The 16882-nt window shown below is 43.4% G+C and overlaps 1 protein-coding gene across 19 annotated transcripts in view; it reads left to right on the forward strand.

Moving 5' to 3' along the window:
* Positions 1-16882, forward strand: part of PKD2L1 (polycystin 2 like 1, transient receptor potential cation channel) — a 73489-nt gene that overhangs the window by 22791 nt on the left and 33816 nt on the right. For 8 of the 19 annotated variants that reach the window (XM_088791897.1, XM_088791898.1, XM_074339208.2 and 5 more), the window contains 3 exons: positions 11467-11580; positions 13048-13090; positions 16724-16843. The gene's annotated coding sequence lies outside the window, so the exon portion shown is untranslated. Of the gene's footprint in view, positions 1-7294; positions 7364-7465; positions 7546-11466; positions 11605-13047; positions 13091-13411; positions 13482-16723; positions 16844-16882 lie in introns of those variants that run through there. The other 11 variants (XM_074339205.2, XM_074339218.2, XM_074339212.2 and 8 more) reach the window with 5 other exon arrangements.

Raw genomic sequence — 16882 nt, forward strand, 5'->3', positions numbered from 1 at the left:
GGTGGCTTTACCATTGAGACCAGTTTTCTTTCGCTTTAACTGCCTGAGTATATTTGACCTTGTTTCCTCCAGACTCTGGACTTCATCGGGGAACAATCTGAAAAATCAGGGTTCCTTGGAAACTGCCTTCCTTGCCACTTAAACTCCGATAGATATTACTGCTGGCATTACTTAGTGCTGGCATTATTACTTAGGCCAGGTGCTAGATCATTCATTTCCTGCCAGAGAAAGGGGAGGATTGCCAAGACAAAAATGCAGAAGAGTACTTTATTCCTCTCTAAAAACAAGACGCTACCCTGTGGCGCAACCTTTGGGAGTCTAGGTAAGGTCTAGATTAGGGAGAGAGTTTCAGAGAGAAATGTCAGAGCCCATCTCATTGCTGATAATTGTCATACAAGGGTGACTGGTTCCATAGCTTGGGCTTATTCCCTGAAGTTCGTCCAGGGCATATCACGTTGCTATGAGTGTGTCACCAATTACTTTAAAACTCTCAGGAGTGTGCTACTGCCCTCAACATATGGCTGCATGGTAGAAGTATTATTATGGAAAAAGCATGAGTTTTGATATCAAAACGTATTAGGTCAATGGCAACTTAGAAGTTTTAAATAAGTAGGGTATCAATACTTGTATCTAATAGAGTTTATATATTGATTAAGAAGATTTAGTACATAAATGGAAAGTACAAAGTATGTTTGGGAGATGGAGACTGGAGCTATAAACCTTCCTCTATGAAAAGAGGCACAAGGTACCACAGCAGTTTTTAAACTTCATTTTGATTCCTCAACTCAAGAGAGCAAGAAAAAAACAGACCCTCTTTAGCCTTCTTATGTAACTAAGTTGTCAATAGCAAGAAGTCACAGAAAATAGTCTCGCTGTTCATTCAGCCCGTCTCAAGTGTTCCTGGATCTGGCTATTATAGGCGAGGAATTGTTCATATGCAAAACAGGGCTGGGAATGCAAATCTACACTTGGAAAAGTTCTCTGGTTCACCCCCATTTCTCTGGGTGTCCTGGTACTCTGAGCCTGGAAATCCTGAGGCTCTTCTCCAGCACAGCCCAGTAACATGATGGACCCTGAGGGGTGTTTTAATGCAGCGATTTGCCAGAATTATAATTGCTCCTCAGCCATACCCTTGGGAAATTGTCACTGCTTTTGACATGAACCTGATGAAAACATAATTTAGTATTGAATGATACAGCGTGTCTATTTCAGCCACCACTCCCTGCTCCTTTATTAGCATAAAATATTTAGAGGTGCTTTTACTGGAAAAAGAAAAGAAAAAAACTACCTTAAATTAATCAAACGACAATATTTTTATTCTGTTTTCTTAACTGGGAATTTGTTTCCCCTTAGAGCAGATATCACCTCCATTCTGCAGGCCCTCGTCACAACTATGGCTTTCAAGGGACAATGGTAAAATCAACACACTGCCTTGGATTCTAAGTGTGTTTCTTGGTCAAGGGGCCCTAGTCCAGCAAAATAAATTGTCCTAACAATTATCACAGCAAAAATTAATAGCCATTATATATAACGGGCTTAGACTGATAAACTTAGCTGAAACTCAAAATGATAAAGGAGCAAATGAAACTGAATGGGCACCTCAGAAGAGAAGGCATAGATGGCAAACAGACACTTGAAAGCTGTTTAACTTTACTAATTACTCAATACAAAATAATAAGATGTAATTTGTCCCTACCAAAGACTTGAGAATAATCAAGTCTTTGGTAGGAGGATAAACTGAGTCACAAACATATTCTCCATAGCATTACTTATAATATTAAAAATAATGTTATAATACATAATATTACAAAAAAACTATAAGCTATGATACAGTTTTATTCAGCTAACATCAAAAAAAATATTGTGTAAGAAGCATTTCTAATGACATGGGAAAGTGTTCATACTATAATGTTAACACGGTAGGACATAAACTTATCTATTTATGTGACCACAGCTATGCAAAACAATATTGTAAAAGGGAGGGGAAAAAAAGGAAGTATTAGGCTGAGATTTTCATTCTGAAATTACTTCTAACTGGGCAATTTACTTTGTTCTGTGAGCTTCGATTTCCTTATTTGTATAATAATATGAGGATAATATTTGTTTTGAAAAATAATATGCTCACAGGATGTAAAGTACAACGTAGGGAGTATAGCCAATAATATTGTAATAAATACGTATAGTGTCAGATGGGTGATCTAGACTTCTCGGGGTGATCACTTCATAAGTTATACGAATATAAATGTCTAATCACTATGTTTTGCACCTGAAACTAATATTATATTGCATGTCAACTGTAATTGAGCAAATTTTTTGAAGGATCACCTCTAAAAAACCCAAAATGGTTGTGAATATTATTAAATAATGTATTATGATTAATACACTATTGGATACATAGTAAGTTGCAATTACAGTATTCAAAGTGCTCCATGACTTGACCCTGAACTTCCTGTTTCAGCTTTAATTCTCACTACCTGCTTGGTATAACTTACACCTTCATCAAACTGCACTTTTACTGATTTCTAAATAAGCTCCAGCTTCCCACCTTTTGCTCAGCTTCAACTCTGTCAAAATATTACTCATTCTTCAAGGACAAATTCAAGCTCTGTCCCTTTCTTAAAGCCTCCCCTGATTCTCACCGCTGTTGGAATAGACTCTCTCTCATCTGGGGCCTCCACAGACCTAACTCCATCATTTATGGCACTTCTTACACAGATTTAAAAATAATTACCTACATGTATCTTATTTCTCCTATCAAACTTCAAGCTCCTTGAGACAGGGCCCCTGCTGCCAAAATTGGTGAATTTAGAAAGATCCCGGAAACAAAATCAATATAAAAAATTATTCTATTCTATATACTATTAAAGAACAATCGGAGAACGAAATTTAAAACATACTGTTTGTGGGCTGGCCCGGTGGCTCAGGCGGTTGGAGCTCTGTGCTCCTAACTCCCGAAGGCTGCCGGTTCAATTCCCACATGGGCCAGTGGGCTCTCAACCACAAGGTTGCCGGTTCAACTCCTCAAGTCCCACAAGGGATGGTGGGCAGCACCCCCTGCAACTAAAATTGAACAGGGCACCTTGAGCTGAGCTGCCGCTGAGCTCCCGGATGGCTCAGTTGGTTGGAGTGCGTCCTCTCAACCACAAGGTTGCTGGTTCTACTCCCGCAAGGGATGGTGGGCTGCCAGCGTCCCCTGCAACTAGCAACGGGCAACTGGACCTGGAGCTGAGCTGCACCCTCCACAACTAAGACTGAAAGGACAATAACTTGAAGCTGAACGGCACCCTCCACAACTAAGATTGAAAAGACAACAACTTGACTTGGAAAAAAGTCCTGGAAGTACACACTGTTCCCTGATAAAGTCCTGTTCCCCTTCCCCAATAAAATCTTAAAAGAAAACAACCCAAAAACACACACAAAAAAACACATACTGTGTAATAGCATCAAAAATATCAAATACAAAGGAATAGATCTAATAAAATATGCAGAATATCTACACTGAAAACTACAAAACATTGCTGAAAGAAGTTTTGAAATTCTTTTTTTTAAATTTATTGGGGTGACAATTGTTAGTAAGGTTATGAAATTCTTAAAGAAATGGAGACATACCATGTTCATGGTGAGAGGACTCAATGTTGATCTTTAGATTAATTTAATCCCTATAAAAATACAACAGTTTTTTTTTTTTGAGGAAATAGACAAGCTGATTCTAAAATTGAAGTGGAAATTCAAAGGGTCTAGAATAGCCAAAACGATTTTGAAAAAGACAAAGTTGGAGGGATTAAAGTATTTTATTTCAAGACTTACTACAAAGTTAGAATAGTCAAGATAGTGTGGCGTTAAAAAAAAGTGGACACAAATAGATTAATGAAACAAATTAGAAATTTCAGAAATACATCAACACATATATGGTTAACTGATTTTTTACAAAGGTCTCAGGTCAGTACAATTTAGAGGGGAAAGTCTCCTTAACAAATATTTCTGGAATAATTGTTATCTATATAGAATAAACAAATTTTAACCTCTAACTCACTCTATACACAAATATTAATTTGAGAGTAGTCATAGCTAAATGTAAAACTTACAACCATAAAGCTTCTATCTAAAACCACAGAAAAATATCTTTGTGACCTTGAGGTAGGCAAAGATTCTTTGGATAGCACACAAAAGCAATAACCATAGAAAAAAAATTGACAAATTAGACTTCTTGGAAGTTCAAGTTTTCTACTATCAAAAGGAACTATTAAGACAATAAGTAGACAAGCCAGAGAATGGGAACATGTATCATAGCACATAAAAAGATAAACATCTCAATAAAAAATGGCAAAAGTTTTGAATAGACAAAATAAACATATAAGAACAGCCAACAAGCACATGAAAAATTGCTCAACATCACTAGTCTTAGATATGAAACCCAAAACATACGCAACAAAAGAAAAAATAAATCAATTGGACTTCATCAAATTTTTAAAAATTTGTGCTTCAGAGGACATTATCAAGAAAGTGAAAAGACAATCAACAGAATGGGAGAAAATATTTGCGTATCATACATCTAATAAGCGACTTATATCTAGAACATATGAAGAACTCTTACAACTCAATAATAAAAGACAGTTTACCCAAATAAAAGTTGAAAACATTTCTCCAAAGAAGATTCACAAATGGCCTATAAGCATATGAAAAGATGCTCAACAATGTTAGTCATTGGGGAAATGCAAGTCAAAACCAAAATCAGATACTTCATACCCATTAAGGATGGCTATATTCCAAAAGATAGATATTATAATATCAAGTGTTGGTGAGGATGTGGAAAAATTGGAACCCTCATACATTGGTGGAGGGAATGTAAAATAGTACAGCCACTTTTTAATAAAAAAATTTTTTTATTGGGGAATATTGGGGAACAGTGTGTTTTTCCAGGACCCATCAGCTCCAAGTCAAGTTGTTGTCCTTCAATCTAGTTGTGGAGGGCACAGCTCAGATCCAAGTCCAGTCCAGTTGCCGTTTTCAATCTTGGTTGCAGGGGGCGCAGCCTACCATCCCATGCGGGAATTGAACCAGCAACCTTGTTGTTAAGAGCTTGCCCTCTAACCAACTGAGCTGTCCGGCCACCCCACTGGCAGCTCAGGGGCAGTTCATTGTCTTCAATCTAGTTGTGGAGGGTGCAGCTTACTGGCCCATGTGGGAATTGAACTGGCAACCCTGTTGTTAAGAGCTCATGCTCTAATCAATTGAGCCATCCGGCTGCCCTGGTGCAGCCACTTTTGAAAAAAGTTTGGCAGCATCTCAAAAGGTTAAACATGGAGTTACTATTGTATCCAGTAATTCCACATCCAAGAGAAATGAAAACGTATGTCTACCGAAAACTTGTACACAAATATGTATATTAGCAGCATTATTTATAATAGCCAAAAAGTGGAAACAACCTAAATGTCCATTAACTGATTAAAGGATAAATAAGATGTGGCATATTTTTACAAAGGAATATTATTCAGCAATGAAAAAGAATGAAGTGCTAGTACATGCCACAACATAAATGAACCTTGAAAACATAACGCTAAGTGTAGGAAATCAGTCACAAAGGACCACGCATTATATGATTACATTTATATGAAATGTCCAGAATAGGGAAATCTATAGAAATGGAAAGTAGATTAGTGGTTACCTAAGGCTTGGAGGGGTTAATGGGGGAGGTCGAGGGAGTGGTGATGGCTAAGGAGTGCAGGGCTTCTTTATGGGGTAATGAAAACATTCTAAAAGTGATTGTGGTGATGGACACACATCTTTGTGAATATACTAAAAGCCACTGGATTGCTAATTTTAAATGTATAAATTACATAGTAGGTAAGTTATATCCAATAAGGCTATTAAAACGAAAACTGCAATAAGATATCACTGCACACTAGAATGACTAAGTTTAAAAAACCTGAGCAACTAAATGTCGGTGAGCATGGGGAACAATTGAAACTCTAGTGCATTGCTGGTGGAAGCATAAGATAGTACAATTACTTTGGAAACAATTTGGCAGTTTCTTATAACATTAAACATCTGTCTATTCTAAGATCCAGTGATTCCACTCCTAGGAATTTCCTCAAGTGAAATAAAAATGTATGTCCACAAAAAGACTTGTACAAGAAGATTCACTGCAGCTTCATTTATTATAGCCTCAAATGGGAAACATCCCAAAGGTTCGCCAATAGGAAAACAGATTAACAATGCCCGGAATAGTCACGTAATGAACACTCAGAATCAGAATGAACTACAAATACATGCAATAACACGGATGATTCTCAAAAACATGCTCACCTAAGAAGTTAGACACCAAAAGTACATACTGACTGATTCCCTTTGTATGAATCCAGTAACAGGAAAAACTATTGTGTATCGAGAGACGTCAGATGTGGTTGCCCAGGGTAGGGCGACTTCATTTGGAAGGGGACCTGAGGAAAGATTTTGGTGATTGAAATGTCCTGTATCTTGTTTTGGGTGCTGGTTACTTGAATATATACAATTGTCAAGATTCATTAGACTGAACACTTATGATCTGCACATTTTATTTTACCTCAACTTAACTAGGAAGGGTTGAGAACAAGAGTATGAGCCCAGGAAAAGGAGTCCTAAAATTTGTTTGCTTCATTCATTCATTCGTTCATTTGAAATACAATAAATATTTATTGAGCCCCTACTATAGAGCAGACACTATTCTGGGAGCTGAGGACACACTGGTAAGTCCCATGTTCTCTCCTTCGCGGAGCTTACTTGCTGATGGGAGAGACAATTAACAAAGTGAACACATGTGAATATAATGTAAGGTGTAGGAAAAAAAGGATAAGATTTAGAGTACAGTGTTCTACTAAATGCAGAAACTTTGCAGATTCTGGGCGTCATCTTTGCTCAAGAGGAACCCAAAGCTCATTTATTTTATAAATTGCTGTTCACTTGCCCTATACGCCTGGTGCTCCAGTGTTTGTGCCTAATAATTCTCCTCAGTGAGTTCCCACTTGGCTGTAACTTTTCTACCTCCCCTTTGGGGCACAAATTATGGTAATCAGGACTTGCCCTTCGGAATGTTTCCAGGGCAAGACCCAGAGTCCTCATCAGGCGAGGTTGATTTCTAGAGTGCAGTTAGTTTGCTTGTAAGGGACAGCCTTAAGGCAGAGTTCGCCAGAGGGGCTGAGTGTCTTCACCTGGCCTCTCACCCTATCCTGACCTCTATAAGGAGTGAGAGTCTTTCTAAGGAATTCTGTGGCCTTGCTCTGACTTGATTTTGCTTCCCCTTGGTTTTCCCTCACAGATGGGAAATCAGTCTTGCTCCGGTCTCCTGGGGGCTTGGATGAGAGCTACTGTGATAGGCTTTCTGTATGTAAGTGACCTTTATCCCAGGAAATCATGTGGTTCTCATGAATGCCTGCTTATGATCTACAGGCCCCAGCATTGGGCACTCCCTTTTCTCTTTTCTTGACAGCTATCCCCAACACCTGTGCTATTGCATTGATCAGACCTGTCTCATCTGACTTGACCTGACAGGCGGGAGGACAGTTCAAGGTATTCTCCTCCTCTTCCCACTGCTAAGAAGGCAAAGATGTTTATTGTCCTGTCAAAATTTCCTCCCCACAAAGAAAGGCTATGAGCCCAAACAGGTCACTGCCAAGAGAGGTGAGAGAGAGAGAGAGTGTTATGCCTCTGGAATGGGAAGGCACTTCTCAGAGAGGCATCAGCCCTCGCCCTCCCCTTGTGTGGGGGCCTCTCTTTAATGACCTCACCGCTCCAAGCATGGCTTGGGTTTTCCACTCTAAGCACCCCAGCGAATGTGCTGTCGACTTCCCTGGGAAACCATGATCTCTCTAAAGGGGCGTCATCCTGGTGTAGGGAGAGAGGCCCATTCCCAGAGCTTTCAGATGGAAGCAGACTTGTGGGGCATATTGTTCCTTCTCTCTTTCTCATCTCCCATGGCCGTGAATCACTCTTGCTTACAAAATCAGCTCCTATGTCTGTCACGTTATTCCCTCTTATTGACCTGAGCTGGCCTGGGCAAGGGTTTTGAAATGTATGGGTACATTCAGTTTGTTAGCGTCTCTCTGATTCTGGATTCACGTTAAAGTCCCAAGAATCCTGGGCATTAATATATTGATTGACACTGCATTGTTTTGTGGTTCACAAAAGTCACACCCTTTGTAGGTTTCAGTTTCTTTCCCGATGTTACAGTAGGCAAGGGGGTGACACAGTAGCTGACTGTGCTCAGGAAATTAGCTGACACTTGGGAGGATGGAAAATAACAAGATTCCAGAGCCTGTTTATTTTTCTTCTAACTCTAGTCCCAGCTTCATCTCTGACTTTCTCTTTCAATGCTTTGTCCCTCAGTTTCTCTTCTGTGAAATGGGGGCAAGCTGACTTCAGTTACCATGTACTTCCCTCCCAGATGGTAAATCAGTCTTGCTCTGGTCTCCTAGAAGTTTGGGGGAAAGGATGAGAGCCACTGTGATCGGCTTTCTGTATGTAAGTGACCTTTATCCCAGGAAATCATGTGGTTCTCATGAATGCCTGCTTATGACCTACAGGCCTCAGCATTGGGCACTCCCTTTTCTCTTTTCTTGACACATTTAGGGAGAGGGAGCTTGGGGACACATGCCTGGGATATGGCACAATAATAGATTGCAGAAAGAAAGAGGGAGATAGAATTGCAGCTCGGGGGTGGGGGCTACTCTGTGTAATGCCTACCTTGAAGGTCTGTGACTGTCCCCAGCCAGATGTCAAAAGATGTTCACAGATCTTCACGTAACGTGGCTAGCCCACTTGACATACCCTCCTTTTGCCCTCGGCTTCCTGCAAGGAGAGGCCAGCCATAACCATAAGGCTCTGAGCCTTGGAGAGGTAAGGCTTACAGGAGGACCAGCTGTGAGCCCCAGAGCTGCTCAGGGACCTGGGCCATCTCCTGCCACAGCTGCCCTCCAGGCTCTGTTCTTCCTTACCTTCTCTTTGCTCACTCGCTTACACTCGTTGACACCGATCTAGGCCCAACTTGGGGTGTACATAAGTACATATAACATATGCCCTTGGCCTGAGGTCCTAGCCCATGAGTAACAGAATCTATGTCTATCTCCTCTGCTGTCACTTCAGTCCCTCCAGATCCTGAGATTAAAATGTCACTTTGCTCAAATGAAAAAAGCACACTGAGACAAATGGGATCCAACCACCCCATATATCTCTTCATCCACACTGCCGGTGTCATCATGGTGTCAGAGCAGAAGGCCAGAGCTGCACAAACTGTCCTCGCAATCCTGAACGCAGGGTTTCCCTTGGGACAGAGGGACACATGAACCAGGGATGGAAGCCAGCTCCCAAGTCTGGGCCAGCATCTGTCCCAGCCAGTTCTGTGTGCTGAGAGAAGGGGGCAGGACCTTCCCAGGCTGTGGGCTCTTTCTTGTCCTGTGGTCCAAGCTGAGTCACAGGCAGGAGAGCCAGTGTGATTTGACTCCCCTCCTCCTGCCCAGAGGAGAGAGAACCAGGCTGGTCTGCCCTTATGGAGCCCATCTGGGCAACCCTGGCTTCTGGAGAAGATTGAGTGAAATGGGATGGGGCCCCCACATCTCCATGAGTGTTTTGGTTCACTCATTCAGCAAATATTTGTGGAACACCCCATGGACCCAGGCACAGTGGGAAGTGCTAAGTAAGTCCTGACCTTGGGAGTTCAGCATAGTGGAGGAGATCCTTATGATGGTGGATGATGGAGCTTAGTACAGGGTGCTATGGACTCCAGAGGAGAGGCACACAATACCAGCTTGAGAGAATCAGGGAAGACTGCCTGGAGGAGGTGGCAGTGCTAAGTCCCAAGAGGCTGTTAGGATGTAGATATGGAGAAAGGCAGTTGAGAAGTTTAGAGGCCCAGAAGAAGGAAAGAGACTCCAAGCTGATATGCCACTGACTAGGACCCTGGACCACGGCTCCTCCTGGGCCCTCGGCTGCAGAGACAGTGTAGCAGGTCTTCTGCTGAGTGACCCTGGACAAGAAGGGGCCAATGCACTTGTTGAGCCAGCTCCCTGTGTTACCACACTGTCGTAGAGCTATGACCTACCTGTCTCTGCAGCCCTTGGCCGCCAGGTTCTCCCATCAAGCACAGGACATGGGTGCACGCACACACATACTTGCACGTCCTGGTGTACGTGCCAGAGGAGGGGCTTCTACCAGGTTATTACCACCTATATCTGGGACCTGGGGGGTGTCTGCAGGTCAGACAGTCAGTATGAGTGTGAACAGTGAATATCTTGGGGCAGAGTGTATGACCCAGGGGGCAGGTGAGACCTGGAGACAAAAGTCTTGGGACCAGGGCCAGGCTGGAGATTTCTGTGGTAGCCTGACCTCACATAGGAAATCTTTCCCTAGCCAGGGAAGTCAGCCCCCCACCAGAGTATTCCATCTAGGATGGACATACAGAGACGGCAAGCAGGTACAGGCCCAGGGCCTCCAACAACAGGTAAATGCGCTGAAAGGAAAGTCTTTCTTGCTCTGACTCTGCCTTGGAGCCAAAGTGGGGAGAGGAGAGGCCTGGCCCCATCCTTGCCTTTGTGGTCAGAGAGGTATGCCCCCATTTGCTTTCTGTAGTTGCTAAGAGTGCCCTTAGGGAGGTCACATATCCTCCAGAAGTCCAAACCAGGGCCTCCCTCTCTCCCATTTGTGAAAGATATTGGACCTTAGCTAATCCTAGCCCTTCACCCCCTCACTCTGGTTTCCTCCTCCCCTCTTTCCCTCCCTACCAGCAGGCCCCTGCCAGAACTCTCCCCTTTCCCCCAAGGCAACCTTTCCCCAGTCAATCTAGCCTGATGCACTTGGGGAGCACAGGCAGTCCACATTCCCCTGGCCTTCCTTTTGCCTGACAGTAACCTTTCCAAGCTTATGTCACCCCTGCTTTGCACTAACACAATGGCTGAGCCAGGCTCAGCAGGGTTGCAAGGTCCAGAGGGCAGCTGGCTGTGTCCTGAGCCAAGCTTCCTTCTGTGTCCCCACCCCTCCCACCCCCTCCAGCATTTCCCGGGCCAAGAGTCTGTTGCTGTCCCATTCTGTCCCTCTGAGCCAATGTATCCACCTGGGGATTGAGTGTTGACTGGGCCCTCCTCGTGTCCAGGGGAAAGTCAATTCCCTCGCTGCTCTGTGGGAGGGAGAATGGAGCCAGAGTTCTGGGCCCGCCCCTGGGGAGCTCACAGATTTCTAAAAGAAACAGGACAAAGCACAATAGCTAACTGGGCAGGATAGTATCTGATGATGACAGAGTTTAAACAGACCATATTAAGTGGGGTACTGGTTCCAGGAAGGGAGCGGGGCCCTTCCTTATAGAGGAGCCCCTAGAATTGTTTAGGGGAAGAGAATGGGCTTGAAACATTTGTTTAGCTTTTTTTTTAGTGTCTACTTATGTGTACTTATGTACTTTGACAGTATTAGCATTTACCCACATATGTATACTTCTCTTGCAAGGCTCAGAAAAGTTGTACCAGTGTGGAGTTATTGGAGTAAGGGATGATGTGGTGGGCATGTGTGGAGACGGAGTCCCACACCCCCCGTGACACCCTGCGTGACAGCATGTATCAGGTACATCTGCAAGGAATGTGGCAGGTACTTCATGGATTTTGTCTAGCAAGTAGTTCTTTCCAAGCACAGAAACAAACATGCTAAGCAGAGAATGGGAAGGAAACTGGTGGTTCCTGCTCCCCTCGGTCCTCCCAGGTTCTGCCAACTGCCCCACGGGCCTATCCAGCCTCCATAAACCCTGGAACCTATGGTCCTGGCTCCTGGGCAATTGACAGCCTGGAAGGCCCCGCTGGGTCACCCAGAGGCGTCTTCCTTCTACTCTGCTTCCTACCTCCACCTTTCTTCTCCATCGCTCCCTACCCAAGAGAGAAAGGGGGAAATCCCTCAGCTTCACCTAAGATGTAAAATAATGACATCTAAGGTGAAAAGTAATGTCATCATGGTGGATTTCCAGGCTACTTGTCTGCTGTTGCCACACTAGGGATTAACTGGGTTCCCTTCTAAAGCCCAGAGTTATTTCCTTCTATTTCCCCAGGAGACTCTGGGTCTGCAATGTCATCTGGCCCAGACATGCTCTTGCAGAACCTTTGGTTTCCCCATGTCAGAGCCAGCTACATTCATCCCGTCCCTCCCAAGCCTGTCTTTCAGCCAAGAACCAGCCAGGGGGAAAGAGGAGACATGGCAGGCTGTCAGCTCCAAGGACATCAGGGAGGCCCACAGGGGCTCTGACCCAGTCATGCCCTGTCAGGCCAGGCAGCCAGCAGTATTCTCCCCTAACATCCTCTGTCATGGTCTCTGCTCCCGCTCCCCACAGAAGCACGCAGGACATGGTAAGGCCAAAAAGGAACACCCACGGAGCCATAGATAGGGGAGTCATATCCCTATATTCTCAATAGCGGCTGCTCGAGACACAATAGCAAACATCCACCAGTACCCCAACAAGGGGTCTTCCTGCACCCCAGTCTCGCTGGCAGCCAGGCGAGACATAGGAAGCAGGAGCCACACAATCCACAACCTGCCGTCCGCTTCTCTGCCAACCAACCCACCCCTTGCTAACTGCAATCCGCGCCTGCCAGCTCATGCATGGCAGTTATATCAGTGTCCAATGGCTAACTGGTTACAGCTGATAGCCAACTAGTCACAGCTGATGACCATCTACTACCCGAGCCAGCACCTTTCCATGTGAGGCTGAGAGTCTGGAAACTGCTCTCTGGGACTCTGTCCCCACACCCTCCTTACCAAACCTCTCCTTCCCCGAGACAAATGCCAGCTTTTCCTTCCCGACCCCCAAGAGCTACCTGGCCCTCTGGACTACCTGGCAAATCTATGATTGCCCTATTATGTACTTGGCATTGGCTGAGGTCAGAACTTGGTGCCAAGGGAGGGTCATCTGAGATGGTGGGATTCCAGGAAAGGGATGGGGCCTGGTGCCGGCCAGCTTCCTGCCAGGGCAGGCTGGCACCTGGATCTGTGGGTCAGGGCTGAAGCCAACACCCAGCTAATTCCTTTACCTCCTTCACATTTCAGGGCTTATCAGCAAGTAGGAGCCAAAGGCAGAGTTATGGAAAAGGTAGGACTTGTTTTGGGAAGCTGTGTGCTCCTGGATTCACACCGGAGAGCAGAGGCAGGAATGGGAGGAGTCTGCTTCTTTGGTCACAGGGGTGGGGGTGGGGCTGGGGGTGAGGGAGAGGGGAATGGAAGCAGCACATGAGGCGAGAGGTGGGGATTGAATTGTCCCCCTCAGAGGTGGGGAACACAGGTGGCACTTGGTAGAGATTCCATCCTTCTCTACTGGAAGGTGTGGAGGCCACAGGAATGAGCCTCATCGACCTCAAACTACCAGTGGAATAACTGACCAAGAGCCCTCACCTGGGCCATACTTCCAGGTGAGCAAGCAACCTGGGAACTTCCACTTCCTAGGAGCCGCTCAGCCAATGATTGAGCTTAGCAGGGATACTAAGGTAGGCACCTTCCTGGGAGACACAGAACTCCCCTGATGGTTTATGTTGGCTCCCTGGAGGTCTTGGCAAACCTTTCTTAGACTAATTACGCTGCAGAAATCCACTCAATCTTCCTACCCTCTCTCCTTCACTCAGGCTAAGACTTACATCATAGTCTGACAGCTCTCTATGCCTTCCTTGGCTCCCTCCCCATTTTCTCTCATAGGTATTTTCACTTGCACCCTTATCCAGCCTTGATGTCTGCTTCTCAGAAGACTCGGATTAACACAGTAGGTTACTAGGCTTCCAGTGGCTTAGGACCTATTAGAAGGGCCAGACATGACCCTCTAGAGTTACCCAGAAGAAAAGAACAAGTAACAGAAAGGAGCTGGGGAGAAAACCGGTCTTTTGGTTGGGGACCCTCTGAAGGCACAGTCCTCCAAACTGGTTTTTTGGTTCTTTTACTGACAAGTCAGGGGTCCTGCTGCCACCTGGTGGCCACTATTGGCAAAGCACCTTTGCGGCTTCCCACTCTGTTCTGTGATTCAGCTCAAGAGAATGGGAGTGGAGAATTTGTTCTGGTGTTGGGTTCTTTCTCTCCTTCATTTATAGCATACGTTATAGGAATTGATTGCAAACTTTACATCCAAACGTTCCTCCTTTAAAATCAGCACCGTCGTTGGACATACCTATGAATATACTAAAAACCATTGAATCGTACACTTTCAATGGATGAATTATGTGGTATGTGAATTATATCTCAATAAAACTGTTTTTAAAAATTAGCTCTAAGAGGAGTTAGAATGAACTGAGGCTTTTAGAACATGAAAATGAGGATGGTTGGTTTCAGTTCCTTGGGGCACCCACAAACAGATAGGCAAGACGGTCACACAGTAGGTATTTAATAAATACTTAGTAAATTACTTATGCAGTTAAATGGAGCCACTACTTTCATTGCCTCACCGCCCACCCTTTGACTTCTATACCCCACTCCTTTCAACCAGGCATCTATAGTCTTCTCACTTTCCAAAGTCACCTGAGAGAGTCTAGTCTAAACCTCCAAAACTTTTATCAGAACCCTTGACCTTTTAACACCATTTGGTACTGTTAATCTCCACCCCCTTCTTAAAATACTCTTCTGACTTTTGTGTCTTGAAAATCCACGGTTCTCCTCCTATTATGGCTCCTTTTTTTTTTTTTTTTTTTTTTGGCTTCTCTTCCTTCTCCCAACTCTTTTCTCTTTCAATCCTTTGGCAACCTCAGCTGTTCCTGTGGCTCCAATAAACACTTCTAGCTACTTGATCCCATTGCTCTTTCCCCAGTCTTTATTACTCTCGCAGGCTCTGGCTCAAATTGCCCAATGGCCTCTCAGATTCCATCATCTGAGTGTCCCATTAACACTTTAGACTCAAACCTACTTAAAGCTGAATTTATCACCTTCCTGCTGAAACCTGCTGCTTTTGATCCTTCTTTCCCACCCTCTTTTAATAGCATCACTATCCTTTCAGTTGTCCAGGTTTGATACCTTAGATCTACCTTTGATTTCTCTCTCCCTTACACTGTACATCCAATCAGGTGCTCATCCTAGCAGGTTCTGTCTAAGAGACTTCTCGTATATTTTTCCATTCTTTTCTACTCTCATTTCACTACCATAATTCAGGCCTTCATTATCTGCCCCTAAACTAACACAACAACTGATTTCCTTGCTTCCAGTTTCCCCCTACACCAACCCATCCTATAGTCAGATGACTTTTCATAAAATATTCCTTTGATTTTATTACTCTGTTCAGAAGCTTTCTTTGTCTTTCTGTTGCCTAATGAATTAAATGTCTGGCATTTGAGGCCTTCCATATTTGCTCCTAACCCTCTTTTCAGGCTCACTTCCGGCTCACTTCCTGTTCTCTAGACAAAATGGAATTGTTCTTCCAAAAGAGCACGCAATGTTCCTACCTGCCTGCCTTTGTACATGCTGCTGTCCCAGCATGGATGACACACAGGAAGTCGTTATCACTGTAGTCAGACAGACCTGATTCGAAAGCCTGATTCCACCATAAGCTATCTCTCTGATCCTCAGTTTCTCCACCTGTAAATGGAAATAATAAAAACCTACCCCATAGGGTGGTGTGAAAATTAACTGAGATAACGCACTGCCAAGTGTCTGGCATGGGGAGGTTAATAACTGGTAGTTATACTTTATCTGTCTCTTAAAATATTATCCATCCTTTAAAGTCCATCTCAATGCCATTGCCTTCAAAATTTCTTTTTCGACCTTCCCACTTTCAAACCCAATGACCTTCTTTCCTCCGAACCACTGTTAGATGCTATACTTCTCATTGTAGCTATTTTCATACTGGTCACACATACTTGTCACCCATATTCTTCCCCTAATCTCCAAGGAAATAGCAATTAAATCAAATTCGTGGAGCAAGTAGGTGATAAGTAAATCTATTGCATGACTGATTCACATGTCAAGAAATGAACTCTAATGATTTCTTGCTGACATGGAGAGCTAGGGTGGTGAAGGCAACCAGCCAGGAGGTACTCTGAGTCTGAGCTGAAAATGAACCTTAAGTTTTTATGAATGTAACTATGGCTTTTTAAAGCTAATCATTTTTCTGAATACAAAATACTCATAATCACAGAAAATAAACTACCAAATAAAATGTATCTGTAATCACACCATCCAGAGATACCCCTACTAAGTTTTATATTCTTTAATATTATTCTTTTTTTCCTATGCATCTAAGTATAATATACACATAAAATTTGGGTTCTGTAGATATATATGCCAGAATTTGTCACATAACGTGGTGAGCATTTTCTAATGACATTAAAGATTATTCAAAAATGTTAATTTCTGCACAATAATCCATCATGTGAATGTATCCTAACTTATTTAATTCTTTTTTTTTTATTGTTGGATATTTGAGCTGCTTCTTTTTCAGCTTTTTAAAATCTCTTATCAATTATGCTGATAGAAATGTCAGGATAGATTTCTAGATTTGGAATTATAGGGCCAACAGAATAAAAGAAAGTAAAGCTCTAGGTTCTGAATTCCTGTTCAGGAAATTAAAAAAAATTTTTTGAAGTATGATTGATCTTTATTGAGATTGACATGCAAAAAGCTGTACATATTTAATGTGCACAGTTGATGAGTTTGGAAATAAGTATACATCTATAAAACCATCATCTTAGGAAATTTTAAATCAATTTTCAGTTTCACCAGCTACTCTAGCTCTTATTCATTTCTGTCCCTTTTTCAGGTGTTAAGGAGATAACCCATTTCAGGAATGAATATGTGATTGGATTCCATGTCTTCAGAAAAATCTAATGCAAGCTTAGCTCAACTCACTTTCCAGTGACCCCAAGGGATAAAGATTACTGTAAGTCTTAACATTTCTCGCAATGTCGTAACTTTTCCT

The sequence above is a fragment of the Rhinolophus sinicus genome, chromosome 15 (genome assembly GCF_057876585.1).
Source record: "Rhinolophus sinicus isolate RSI-liver-muscle chromosome 15, RSI-T2T, whole genome shotgun sequence".
Taxonomy (NCBI): Eukaryota; Metazoa; Chordata; class Mammalia; order Chiroptera; family Rhinolophidae; genus Rhinolophus; species Rhinolophus sinicus.